General features: G+C 36.2%; 1 pseudogene; it reads left to right on the top strand.

The window, feature by feature from the left end:
* The first annotated feature begins 6,715 nt into the window (after positions 1 to 6,715).
* Positions 6,716 to 7,429, top strand: LOC149922527 (uncharacterized; annotated as a pseudogene).
* The last annotated feature ends 6,260 nt before the right edge of the window (positions 7,430 to 13,689 follow it).

Genomic DNA, 13,689 nt, shown 5'->3' with positions numbered 1-13,689 from the left:
GCAAAACTTGAAGGTTCTAATTTGCCAGTTTTATTCTATCACTTTCTGATAAAGCCTGTTTTATCTTGCAGAACCACATTACCATTTTATTTCTTGATAACTATCAAGTCTTAAAAATTTAAAAACAAATTTCATTTTAAGGTTAACCAGTTTCTTTTACTTATCGAGTCATTGATATTTCCTAAGTTAACTAAAAGAAATTTAAGTAACTGATTGGCTGCTTTGTGGTAATTTCTGTCATTAAAAACTTTGGAAGTAGTGGTGCTTTAATTTCAATTGTAGGCCATTTCACAAGATGTAAGCAAATGTGAAACATGTACCTGTATGGCAAAAATCCAGTTAAGTAACCCCGCAATGACATTTGAACACCTTAGGCTTCGTATTCTGGAAAAAGTATCGTAATAAAACGATCTATATTAGTCACCTAAAATAATTTTGTTGATACAAATATATCATTTTAAAATTCAATCTTGTTTACTTTTCATAGATAGGTCGATGACAAAGGCTTAGCCGAACTTATACTACGTTACTTCTTACACCGTGCGAATTCACAATAAATATCTAAAATATTAATATTAATTGGTAATTATTATGTTTCTACGTTGTGTTTAGTAAATATTTTAAGCGATTTACCTTTCAAATGATGTTAATTCCCTTCATTTGTCTACGTTATGTTATCCGGACACTGGAACCGTTTTTCAAGAAATGTTTTTAATTTTGATGACGTCAAAGCAACAGCCAATCGCGGAACGTTTGGCTAAACAAAAATAAAAATTATTAAAGACTAGAAGTTCTACATTCAGACAAATATAATTTAAACTTCGTACCCTAGATTCGAATACTGAGAGCTTTCCCATTCACGGTTTTGTTACGAAGCGTTTACCCTCTTCCGGCACGTGACCTCAGAAAAATCGGCTCCATCGGTTGCGGTAAGGCGCCATATTTAGGCCTAGATTTGTTTTATTTAAAACAAGAGTATTTATAGAAACACGCTTAATTGTAAATCATATATTTCCAATAAAAACTTACTTTAACAAATGGTAATTCTGGTGCTTGAATATCTTCTTTCGGTAATGATGCCAATCTTGAAGAATTTTCTAAAATTTCAGTCAAATATTCCTTAAGAATGTCGATGTTAAACACGAACCCTATTAAAATGGTAAATGAAATTAAGTTTAGTCAAATTATGCTTGAATCGCTTGTAAGATTATATTACTCACCTTTAGTAAGTCTAGGTTTTTTCTTTCGATTTGAAACTTTTTTAGTGCTATAATTGTGGTCCATCATGTTTTAAAACTTCGAGTTGAACGCAAAACGCGTCAAATTACGCACCGCAACTTCCAAAAAAAAATTAGTTTCTATCCCTAGATGGCAGTAGTGCGCCACCATTGGAGCGAATTTTTTTCTGAGTTCCGGCAGGAAGTGGGTAAACGCTATCGGCAACGCGCGAGGGAGTGATTTCGAATCTAGGGTACGAAGTTTAAATTACCTTTGATTCAGAGGAGTAGACGACCCATGGCCGTGGGCGTTCGCTAAGTCTCTCGGGACTTAGCTTACCTTGGGATGTGCGGGTTCGAATCCCGCACCTGACCGGCCAGTACATACAGTTGAAGGTACCCTAGGTCTAATACCTAATGAAACTTATTTTTATTATAATTAAATTTATACATATTGAATATTTATTTTATACATATTTAATATATTTTTTATACGTATTTAATATATTTTTTATACGTATTTAATATATTTTTTATACATATTTAATATATTTTTTATACATATTTAATATATTTTTTATACGTATTTAATATATTTTTTATACATATTTAATATTTATTTTATATAATATTTATTTATTACATATAAATTATGTATTCCACGCGAGCCAACAGCTCCCTACACTTACTATTACCATATGTAACATAATTACTCATAAGTATGCCACTGTACCTTTATTCCATTCAAAAATCTTCACTAACGGTTTGTTTCACCACGAACCAGTTAAAAGGTGGACTACGTTAGATTTTAACCTTTTTATTCATCCTAGTAATTTTGGGAATCACACTATTGTTTAGTAACATATTTATATAAGCCAATGAAAAACCTCTAAATTGAGAAGGAATTTTTTGCGTCGGAATTTTAGTCAGTCCAATGTAGCTTTATTGAAATTTATAAACTCGCTCGGTTTGTGCGGATGAAGTTAAATTATGAGTAATTTAGAAAAATAAAGGTTTGGGGATATTCCATCAGCTTTATTAAAACCCATATCAAGCCTAGAAGAGTTAGGCATAGGCTCAAGAGAATCTGCACAGACTCGCACCTTGTAGATGCGCCAGAAAAGCTCAACCTGAATTTCAACTATTTTTTCCAATAAACCTGCTTCTTTTATTTGACAATTCAAATTTATTTTAGAACTTTTGGAAGCAGCGTGTAGTTACCCTGCTAAGTTAGCATATTGGTTGAACTCTTGGCATATTCCTATAATTCCATTCAACTGGACTGATACTACTAAATTTGGAAAAATCTTAAAGATCAAGATATATTACTTGAGAAAAATGAAGAGTTACGAAATCTTTTCAAAGAGTCTCAAAGACGTTTGTCCAACAAAGTATTGGAGACATGACACTGTAAGGACAAGACGCAATTCTTGTAAAGTTCCGAAAAATATTGACGAATTTGTTTAAGTGTTTTTCTCTAGTTCCTCGAAGTACTTAGGTCCTGATGGGAACTAACCAAATAAATTTGGGCATTCATCTAAAGGCGTGACTAAATTCAAACGCTGTTGTTGTCCTTCAACTTCATGTGGCACCATCACTTTTGGAATAGTCAACGTGAATGAACTAAACAACTGTTGCTTTAAAAAAGGTTACGAAATGTCTAGAGCTGGCTTACTACCCGAAGTACACTCACCATTTGAAAAAAACGCTTGACCTCTCATTTAGTATTTACTTAAATTAAATTATTTCTTTCATGTGACCCGTATTTTAGTTTCCATTTAAATCAAGGGTGTTTTCTCGTTTCATTTATTTTCTACTAAGAAATTCAGGCTACCTAATACGGGATTTTAAGGCAACTGAAAAGATTAGTGAAAACCATTCCATAACTAAAAAATGTAGAACAACATTACTAGCTGTATTGTACTCACGTGAAACTGTTTTTGAAAAATATAATTTTGTACTACTTAAAAAATTATTATAAAGAAGGATAATTGGAGAAATATGTCTACGATTCTACTAAACAGTATGATAAAGGGGGAGCCCTAAACTTTAACATTTACTATTTATCGCCACTAGGGGGCGCCTGTACAAAATGCACACATTCTGATTCTACTCTGCTCACTCTCTCTCTAACTCTAGCCCACATGAGAGGCCGCTTAATTGTCAGTGTTGTTTTATATCATCATGTTTTGTTATTATTAACGAATTAAACTGTTATTGTTATGGATACGATAGTTTAATTATTTAACCCACTTAAACAAATGGCATCTCTGCTGGGGAGTCAAAGGGTTAAATTAACAAATAGAATAGTGTGACGACAACGTCAGCAAAGGCCTGGTTTCATAACAACGCAGTTACGTAGAATAAAGAAAAATGGCGGACGGCAGCTTAACGATGTTGGGGCAAGTCAGGAAATTACAATCAATTAATAATTATCGGAGCTGGCGGTTTGAGATGGGAATGCTGCTGAAAAATCAAGGATTATGGGAGATTGTGGATCAAACAGAATCTCCACCAGGAGCAACAGCGGCAGCTGAGGTACAACAGAAATTTAAACTGAGAGAAGCAAAGGCTTATTCTACTATCGCCCTTGGATTGTCTGAAGACCTTAGAAGCCTGATAGAGGGATAGAAAACAGCAGCAGGCATGTGGAAAGCATTACAAACCGCTTTTGAACCAATTTCCAGAGCCCGCGTTGGCATGCTACGAAAACAATTCTACAACATAGAATATCAAGATGGTGAAGGAATGCCAGCTTTTATTGGACGAATTTATTATGCAAGACGGCAATTAGAGGAAGCAGGGGAGACTGTAGCTGATAAGGAAGTTTCATACCAAATGATTGGATCTTTGCACGAGTCCTATCAAAGTTTAGTCTCAATTATATACGATGCTCCGGATGCAAAGTTCGTACCGAGCGTAATAAAGAATCAACTCATTGCAGAACATAGCCGGCAGACTTTACACGAAACTTCATCGCAAGCATCAAATGCTTTCTCAGCGCAAGTGAAGAAAGATTTGGCAACACAAAGCCAAATAGAAGATATCAAGGTCGATGCAATAGCTGCCATATATGGGGACATCGAGCCACAGATTGTAGAAATAAAATGTCTCAACCAAAAGAGAATAAGAAAGATGATAGACTGCAAACAAAAAAGGGAAGCAGAGGAGCTTTCATTGCGTCAGCCCTTATAACAGATACAAGTACAAATGAATGGATAGTTGATTCCGCTGCAACTCACCATTTTTGTCGATGTAGAGATTGGTTCCACACCTACTCACCTTTTGTTGGGAGAAGGCAAGTCTGATGTCATTGGTCGTGGAGATATATGGTTGCAAATGGACAAGAATATATTAAAGTTACGAAGAGTAATGCACGCACCCGGGATGCGCAGAAACCTGATATCTGGCCGCCTCATTGATCAAGCTGGTTTCAAGTCCATAATAGAGAACTCACGTTTTACTACATATTTTCCGAATGGAGTTTTCGGTTTTGAAGCGCCTTTAACCAATGCCAATTTCTACTCTGTCAAAGCTGTTGTCTTACCGGATGGACCTCAAGATGTAGATGAAGAGCAGGAGATAGTTGAAAATTTATCAATAACCGCTTCACCGGACTGGAGCGAGAAGGTTAGCGGAACTGACTTATGGCATGCACGTTTTGGCCATATGAACGAAGAAGACCTGAAATACATGGCGGCAATCTTGGAGTTTGCGTTCCCTGCAAGGTGGCGAAAAGCACACGTAATACACATCGGCCACTTGAGAATATACGAAGTACAGAACTATTACAACTTGTTCACTCTGATGTTTGGGGCCCGTCACCCGTTACTTCATTAGGTGGAGCTGTGTACTACATAACGTTTATTGATGATAAAAGCCGATATACAAAGGTATACATGATGAAGCATAAAAGCGAAGCATTTGATAGGTTCAAGGAATTTAAAGCGGATGTGGAGAATCAAACAGGGTTTACAATCAAAGCGCTGAAAACTGATAATGGACTGGAGTATTTAGCAGATCGGTTCACAAGATATTGTAAGGATGCTGGGATCAAACATGAACGCACCAATACGTATTCCCCTCAAATGAATGGCGTCGCAGAGCGCATCAGTCGAACTCTGCTTAATACAGTCAGAGCGCTAATGGACGATGCCAAATTGCCAAATTTCTTATGGGCTGAGTTAGTACACACTGCTGTGTCACTGAAGAATCGCTCCAGACATGCAAATTTGGGGAATAAAGTACCTCTAGAGCTCTGGCGAAAAACGAAACCGAGTGGGAGATTTCTGAAACGCATTGGATGTTTAGCATTTCTACACGTTCCACCACAACGCCGTAAAAATAATTTTCAGAGAAGAGCAAAGCCTGGTGTGCTCGTCGGATATGCCATAAATACAAGAGGGTATCGAATATGGTTGCCTGAAGAAAGAACCGTAATAGAGTCGAAACACGTTACATTTGCAGAAAGCAAGATTGGTATTGACAATATTTGATATACTACCCAAGATGAGAGAGATCTTGTATTTTGGCCAATTGAGGAGGAACCTGAAATACCAATGGAAGTGAAGCCCGAAGTGGAACCAGTACAAATAGATATAATTGACAAAAATACAGAAAATCCAGTTCAAATAACCATGGAGCATACAGGGAGACAACCAGTTATTGGATTACCACCGGGTTGGACAAGAGAAATTCGAACCCGTAAATCAGGGTCAACAGCAGGTCAGAGAGACGTATATTATTACGACCCAGATGGTATTCAGTTCGATCAAAGCCTGATATAACACGATACATGCAGGAAAATAAGATGAATTATGACTTAAATGTTTTTGATTTTTCTAAGACCCTCAAGACTTCAATGATGCTATCTGGTATTACTCCGGCAGATGTAGCAGAGGTATTTGAAGCTTGTTATATGGAAGTTAAGATACCCGAAAATTACGAAGAAGCTCTCACTTCACCTCAAAAGAATGAATGGCAAAAAGCCATGGATCAAGAAATGAAGACCCTCGAAGAACGACAGGTAGCAGAAATAGTCCAGAAACCAAGTGGTAAAATAATGGGATGCCGATGCATTGAAAAAGGACCATAATGGAGAAATCGTCCGATATAAAGCCTGGATTGTGGCACAAGGATTTGGATTAATTGAAGGCGTCGATTATGATGAAGTCTTTTCTCCAGTCGTAAACTTTTCACTTATACGACTATTTATTTCACTATTTGTCATGTGTTTCGGATGGGTGCATAGTCACATGGATGTGACAAATGCATATCTGTATGGCAACCTTGATAAACCCGTATATATGAAACAGGTGCCAGGGTATACTAAGGCAGATCCTACTCAATATTGTCTAATCCTCCAAAAGTCTCTCTATGGCTTACCACAAAGTGGCAGACAGTGGTTTCGAGAACTTGACAAAAGTTTCACTGACTTGGGTTTTTCTAAGTTGAGAGGCACAAATTGTATTTATTACATACCTTTCAAAATTATCCTTATGGCTTATGTTGACGACCTCATAGTGTTGGCGAAAGATAACAGCTACATTCAAGAAACTCATGATATATTGTCTACAAAGTACCACATAAAATGTCTGGGACCAATTCGTAAACTATTGGGAGTCATGTTCGAGTTCAAGGAAGGAACCTTAAAGTTACATCAAACATCCTATATCAACAAAATAGGGATGAAATTTGGAATATGCCTGGAACAACCGGTGAGCTTACCAATGGTACATAATACCATATTGACAAAACAGGATTGTCCTGTCACGGAAGAAGATATGGCTCTCATGAAAAATGTTCCGTATCGTGCTTTGGTTGGAAGTTTAATGTTCGTCGCACAGAGGACGCGCCCGGACATTCTATTTTCGGTAATTGCATTATCGCAATTCAACTCAAATCCCGGACATACTCATTAGTATAGACTAAGTCAACTAACGCGCTATCTAATCACAACAGCAAATCATGGGCTAGTTTATCATGGTATGAAAAATCCAGAGTTGGTGATATACAGTGATAGCGATTGGGGAGCAGACAGAGATACCAGACGTTCTCATTGCGGTTATGTTGCTTATCTTGGAAAAACACCAGTGTCATGGAGATCCATGAAACAGAAGTCCGTGGCACTCTCTACGACAGAGGCTGAGTATGTTGCTTTGACTGAGGCTATAAAGGAACTTTTATGGTTGCAGCCGATTATCCACTTTTAATGCACATATTGACAAACCCCTAGTATTATGTGATAACCAATCAGCCATCGCGTTTACCAAAAATAGTATCGAAAACCAACGCACTAAGCATATTGACTTGCGATACAATTTCATAAGAGAAAATATTGATAAAGACAATTTTACCTTGCAATATGTAAAAACCTCAGATAATGTTGCATATATCTTAACGAAATCCCTCAACAAAACTGCTTTTGTACATTGTGTAAATTTATTGAATATTCATGATTGATATAGAGTAACGTTTAACCAAAAGTAGCATAAGACCCAAAAGTGTGTCAGCTGTACCTTCGCGCCTATTAAATTTCTAGTAAGACCTAGTCACACTATAGACTACATAACCTACTAGTTGGAATAGTACTAGCAACATTATATTTAGTCTTTAGTCTGGCGCGATTTTCTTTCTTCGATTTACTCGCCCGTAGACATACGTTCTAAAACGCCTCACTCGGCGGCGCTGGAGTAACTCGATTTTGATGACGTGTTTTCCGACCCCCTCTTGGTTTCCCTTTTTATCTCTCCGAGGGGACTTTGTACCCTAGGAGGGGTTATACAACCACCGTGGCTGTCTGTCTGTCTGTCTGTGGGTCTGTCTGTCAGGCCTGCGAACGCGTTCGCATTTTCGGGGCAAAGGGTAATCGCTGCGTACGCAGTTTCTTAGAATTAGGAAAAAGGTTTTTCCAAAAGAGCCCGTTTTTGTTGTCATTGGGTGTAGTATAAATATATTTCAATTTGCGTTAGTACCGGGCGGGATTCGAACCCGAGCCCTCCTGCACGTCAGGTAAGCATTCTACCACAGAACCACGGATACATTGTACACTTCACTGAAAATTAGAAACTCTTCCGAGGAGAGGTATATTTTGGCTTGCCAACTTGTTTACTTTGCAACAAACTCTCATTAAAAACTATACCGTTCTGACACACTTTTGGGTTTTATGCTACTTTTGGTTTAACTTATTGTAACTTAATGCTGTGAATGTTAAAGAGGGGGAGTGATAAAGGGGGAGCCCTAAACTTTAACATTTACTATATATCGCCACTAGGGGGCGAATGTACAAAATGCACACATTCTGATTCTACTCTGCTCACTCTCTCTCTAACTCTAGCCCACATGAGAGGCCGCTTGATTGTCAGTGTTGTTTTATACCATCATGTTTTGTTATTATTAACGAATTAAACTGTTATTGTTATGGATACGATAGTTTAATTATTTAACCCACTTCAACACAGTAAGCCTAGTGGAAAGAAATATAAAAAATTTTGTAATGTATTTTTAAATGTTCATTAATATACTTTTGGTATGATAAGTGTCAATGTAGGCTTTAAACTATTCACAATTTTCATTGAAGTCAACGTTTTGCAGTACACTATAAAAACTTTTATTATTATATACAAAATATACAAAAAGTCACACGTTACATGTTTCGGCACTATGCGAGTACGCCGCCGTTATCAAACGTTAAAGCAAATCTGAAGTTCCAACTTTGGTCCGCGTATCATCAAGGAAATCCAGGGTAAGTATGAGTCGTAAAGTTACACAATTTTAAGAAAAAATTAGAGTAAATATGAGTCGTGGAATTACACAATTTTTAAGAGGGTTATACGAATTATATTAATTTTGTTAGTACAGTATAGAATTCCAAATTTTCAAAATGTCCGGTCGGGGGCCTAAATCTCTGTTTAGCATAATGTTTTTATTTAGGGCGATATTGTATGATTCCACTATGTTCAAGTTTTCTTCGATTTTTGATATGAGTTTGACCGATTCATTAAAGTCAATGACGTGAGATGGATTTTCCTTTAAGTGTGAGGCAAGGGCTGATTTTTCGGTTTTTTGGTGACTTATATCTTTGATGTGTTCATTTATTCTGGTCGCTAGGCGTCGTTGCGTTTGGCCTACATAACATTTTGAACAATTGCAGGTGATTTTGTAGACTCCTGGGTAGTCTAAAATTTCTCGTTGGTCTTTTAAGTTCGTAAAAAGGCTAGATATCATATTCTGTGGTTTTAGTGCTACTCCCCAGTCCGTTTCCCTGGCTATAACGTTACCTATGACCGAGGAGTAACCTGGGTGATAAGGGAAAGTTATTCTGCGGGAAATTGGTTTTTTTCTGGGACAAGAGTGTAGTTGAGTTGGTTATCGTCAGTCTATTATGGTATTTCGTTACAGCTCTGTCAATAATGTCGGTGTTGAAACCTCTGTCCGTCGCGATTTGTTTTAGATATCCAAGTTCTCTTTTAATATTTTCATTCGTATTGCATATCTTATACGCTCTAAAAACAAAGGAGTAGAAAGTAGAAGTCTTCTGGCTTCTGGGGTGTGCTGAGGTGGAACACATACCGAGAATGGTTTTCTAAAGACTGATATTAGTGCTTTGTTTTTCATGAATTGTTATTTCTGTGTCTAGTTGCGAATTATGTAGAGTTTCGTATGCTGTGTGCGTGGTCTTTGATGAGTAGGTTGAACTGTTTAACTAGGAATTTGGATGTGGGGTGTGTCGATGAGTCGATACATGATGTAATGGGTCTAAATTTTAAGTTCACTCTGAAATCTTCTTTATGAATTTTGGGTAAGGCATATAATCTATGGGTAATGTAATAAGTCGGCACTAAGAGTTTTTTAAACTATTTATTTTCATTGTATATTTCTTTATGATTAAATACGTTCATTTTAATTTGATTATCGTTTCTGCTCTTAGTTTTACACCAGAATCAAAACTATTTTATACATACTCTTGTAACAATAATTATAAATTCAAATTGGTAACAAATCCATATTTAGTGTTTCGTAATTTGAATTGAACTTATAACCCACGAAAATATAATTCATATATATTATACAGGGTGTCCACTGAAAATGAACCCGGGCAAATATCTCAAAATCTGTTTTAGGTAAGATTTTGAAATTTTCAAGTCGTATACAAGATGTAGGGAAAAACCTACTGCGAAAATGTCGATGACCTTGAACCATATCTTCAAGATCATCCAAAAACTAACTCGAGAACCGTAAGTGATAGAAAGCTGGTTCCAATTAGAAAAGTGTTCCACGTCACATTGTAGGTCTAATTAGCTTTGATTCGATCGAATTTGACCAATAGGAAGTCGATGAACTGTTTTTCAAAATCACAAAGGTCGTTAAAATGAAAATTGAAAGAAAACGCACATAACTCGAAACCAATTCGTGTTACATCGAAATTGGCTAGACAAACTCATTATGGTGGGAGTTTTTCAAGTTTGTAAAATTGGATGACCTTGAAGACGTGATTTAAGGTGTGAAAACATTATCTCGCGATGCATTAGGTTAAGAAACTAGGTTTCAATAGGAAATTTGCTAATCACCACTTTTTCGTCAAAGTAGTTTTGAACCATGTCTTCAAAGACATTCAAAAATGACCTTGAGAAATAACTTGAAACTGAATCAGCTTAAACCACGTCTACCAGGTCATTCAATTTTACAAACTTGAAAAACTCCCACCATAATGAGTTTGTCTAGCAAATTTCGATGTAACACGAATTGGTTTCGAGTTATGAGCGTTTTCTTTCAATTTTCATTTTAACGACCTTTGTGATTTTGAAAAACAGTTCCTCGACTTCCTATTGGTCAAATTCGATCGAATCAAAGCTAATTAGACCTACAATGTGACGTGGAACACTTTTCTAATTGGAACCAACTTTCTAACACTTACGGTTCTCGCGTTAGTTTTTGGCTTACCTTGAAGACATGGTTCAAGGTCATTGACTTTTTCGCATTAGGTTTCCCCCTATAACTTGTATACGACTTGAAAATTTCAAAATCGTACCTAAAACAGATTGAGATATTCGCCCTGGTTCATTTTTTAGTGGACACCCTGTATATAAAATAACTATATAATTTATAAAATCTAACAAATAAAACATTCCAAGAAATATATGCGTGTATAATTCGTAAGAAGGGACATAAATTATAGGAAAAAGCTCAGCTACGCTGAGTAAAGAAGGCGATATCCCCGAGTAATTCGTTGCGGCCGAGAAGGGACAGGTATTTGAGTGGATAATAAATAATTTTAAAAGTAAAATAATTCAATTCGATATCAATTTTTTATTAATATTTTTTAGGTTTTTAAAATTGTGTAGTTTTTGACTATCGCCCTCTAGTAACCGACGCTGTATGCATATATCAAAACACACTAAAAACTAAATAACCGTAATGGCAACCACAATTGTTTACTACCCGTAAACCGAGTTTTTTATTAATAAAAAAACGTTGAAGTTTTAACAAAGTGTACAGCACCAATGTACAAATATCATCTTGTGTTTTGCTGTTTTCATTTTCAGCACAATTGTCCTAACGTAAATGTATTATCCATCTCGTCCGAAAATTTGTATGTATTTTAAACTTTATTTTATTAAATTTTAAATATTACAATCACCTCATGAGTCTTCCGTAATAAATAAATATTTTATTATATTCTACCATGACAAAAAACCAATACTTATATTATATAAATTATCAATTGTAAAAAATAACAGGTAAACATCACTTAAAGAAAAACTTCTTTTCGTCGTTTTCCAATAATTTATATGACCCGCTTAATTTCTTACATGTAGCTTACTTGCAAATAAAATCTATCTAAAATTTCTATCTAAGTAAGCTAAAGCGATTAAAACAATATTTATAATTTTTTTTTAGATTTAAAGAACTTCGTAGAACCGAAGAGGTTTTTACAATTTTTGTACTGTGACGCGGCTCCATCACTGAAGTAGTGAACATGTTGCTGGACTATTTTCCCAGTGAAAACCCTGGACAGCGACAGCGTCTTGGTCAATAAATGAATAGTTTTCTGCAAAGTCTAGAAGAGTCACAATGTGGTTTTCTGGTAATTCTTCTTTAAGTTTCCTTAGGTAAGAAGCCTGTGATTTGCTAATGAAATGATGGGGAATCGCTTTCTGCACACGCTCACAAAAATTCGCAACATAATCATTCACGCTTTCTTTTATGTCAATTAGTTTGGTTCGACCATCTACATGTATCCATAACTTATACGAAATTTCATCATCGTGGTCTACCTCGGCTTCTTCGAATAATACCATCAGATATTTCGAAAACCACTCATTTCCAGGACACTTTTCACAACCGTGAAGCATGCATTGTCGCGCATCGATGTTGCAAACTGGTTTCAAAATAAGCGCTTTATAATCAACTTTAACAGGTAAAGCAACAGTCATAAACTTTATATTTTGGTGAATTTCGCACACGCATACATTATGTACTCCTTTGGACGAAACAGTTAAGCACCACTTTGGTCTAAGGCTACAAAACGTGGAAAATCCAATTTTCAAGTCTGGGTGAATAGTTTTAAATTGTATATACAGGATGTCTCAATTTGCTCGATCAGGCCATTTTTCTCAAAATGTATTTATGCTAGGGTTCTGACATTTTCAGGGTTTATTTGTTAGGTGTGGAAGGCTTTGGTTACTTAATTTCAGAAAAATCGAACGATTTTGTGCCGTTTTGGAAAATTTTATTTTTTCACCGGTAGGTGTCACGCAAAATGTTTCAATAGAAAAGTTGTAGGGCATAGTCGAAAGTGTAAAATAATTTTGGTTCGGTTGAAAAAAACCTCTATTTTTCACTCAGTTGGAGGTCGGGGGAAAAAACAAGTTGTACTAGCAGGCAATAGCCTTTAACGTAAACAATCGTACATAATCACAACACACATGTACATTTATTTTAGGGAACTTATGCTTTCAGCTATGTAGTTAATAATCAGATCTGCAAAAAGTTATTGTTAAAGAAAATTATTACGTTCAACACCTAATTAGACAAAGACCGCGTCTTCCATTTCGACGTGGTTACGAGTAGTATCACCAAACAAAGATTTGTAGACTAAAAATTACGCTTATTTTTCTTTTGTTGTTTTTTAACGTGAAATATCAATTGTCCGAGTAGTATTTAAAGCGTTTACATTTCAAAGTTAAAACATTATCTCAGCTTCGCCGATTGTTGTCCAGTATGCCTCTTTACACTCGAGATCAACGCCCTCATTCGCTAGAATTATTTTACGGAGAAGGTCGTCGTAATGCTACTCTAGTAAGTCAGTTATTTCGACGAAGATTTCCCAATTGCAGACCAAGTCATACGACGGTTCTTAGAGTGGTCCGCGACTTCGACAACTGGGGTAATATCAATCCGAGGTTTCGTGGTCGTGGTCTCCAGGACATTGACATGGAAAACACCATACTTGCCTACTTCGTCGCCTATC

Source organism: Leiobunum rupestre, chromosome 11, assembly GCF_980474605.1.
Source record: "Leiobunum rupestre chromosome 11, qqLeiRupe1.1.hap1, whole genome shotgun sequence".
Taxonomy (NCBI): Eukaryota; Metazoa; Arthropoda; class Arachnida; order Opiliones; family Sclerosomatidae; genus Leiobunum; species Leiobunum rupestre.
The sequence above is the reverse complement of the archived record's forward strand: the minus strand, read 5'-3'. Positions and strand labels throughout refer to the sequence as shown.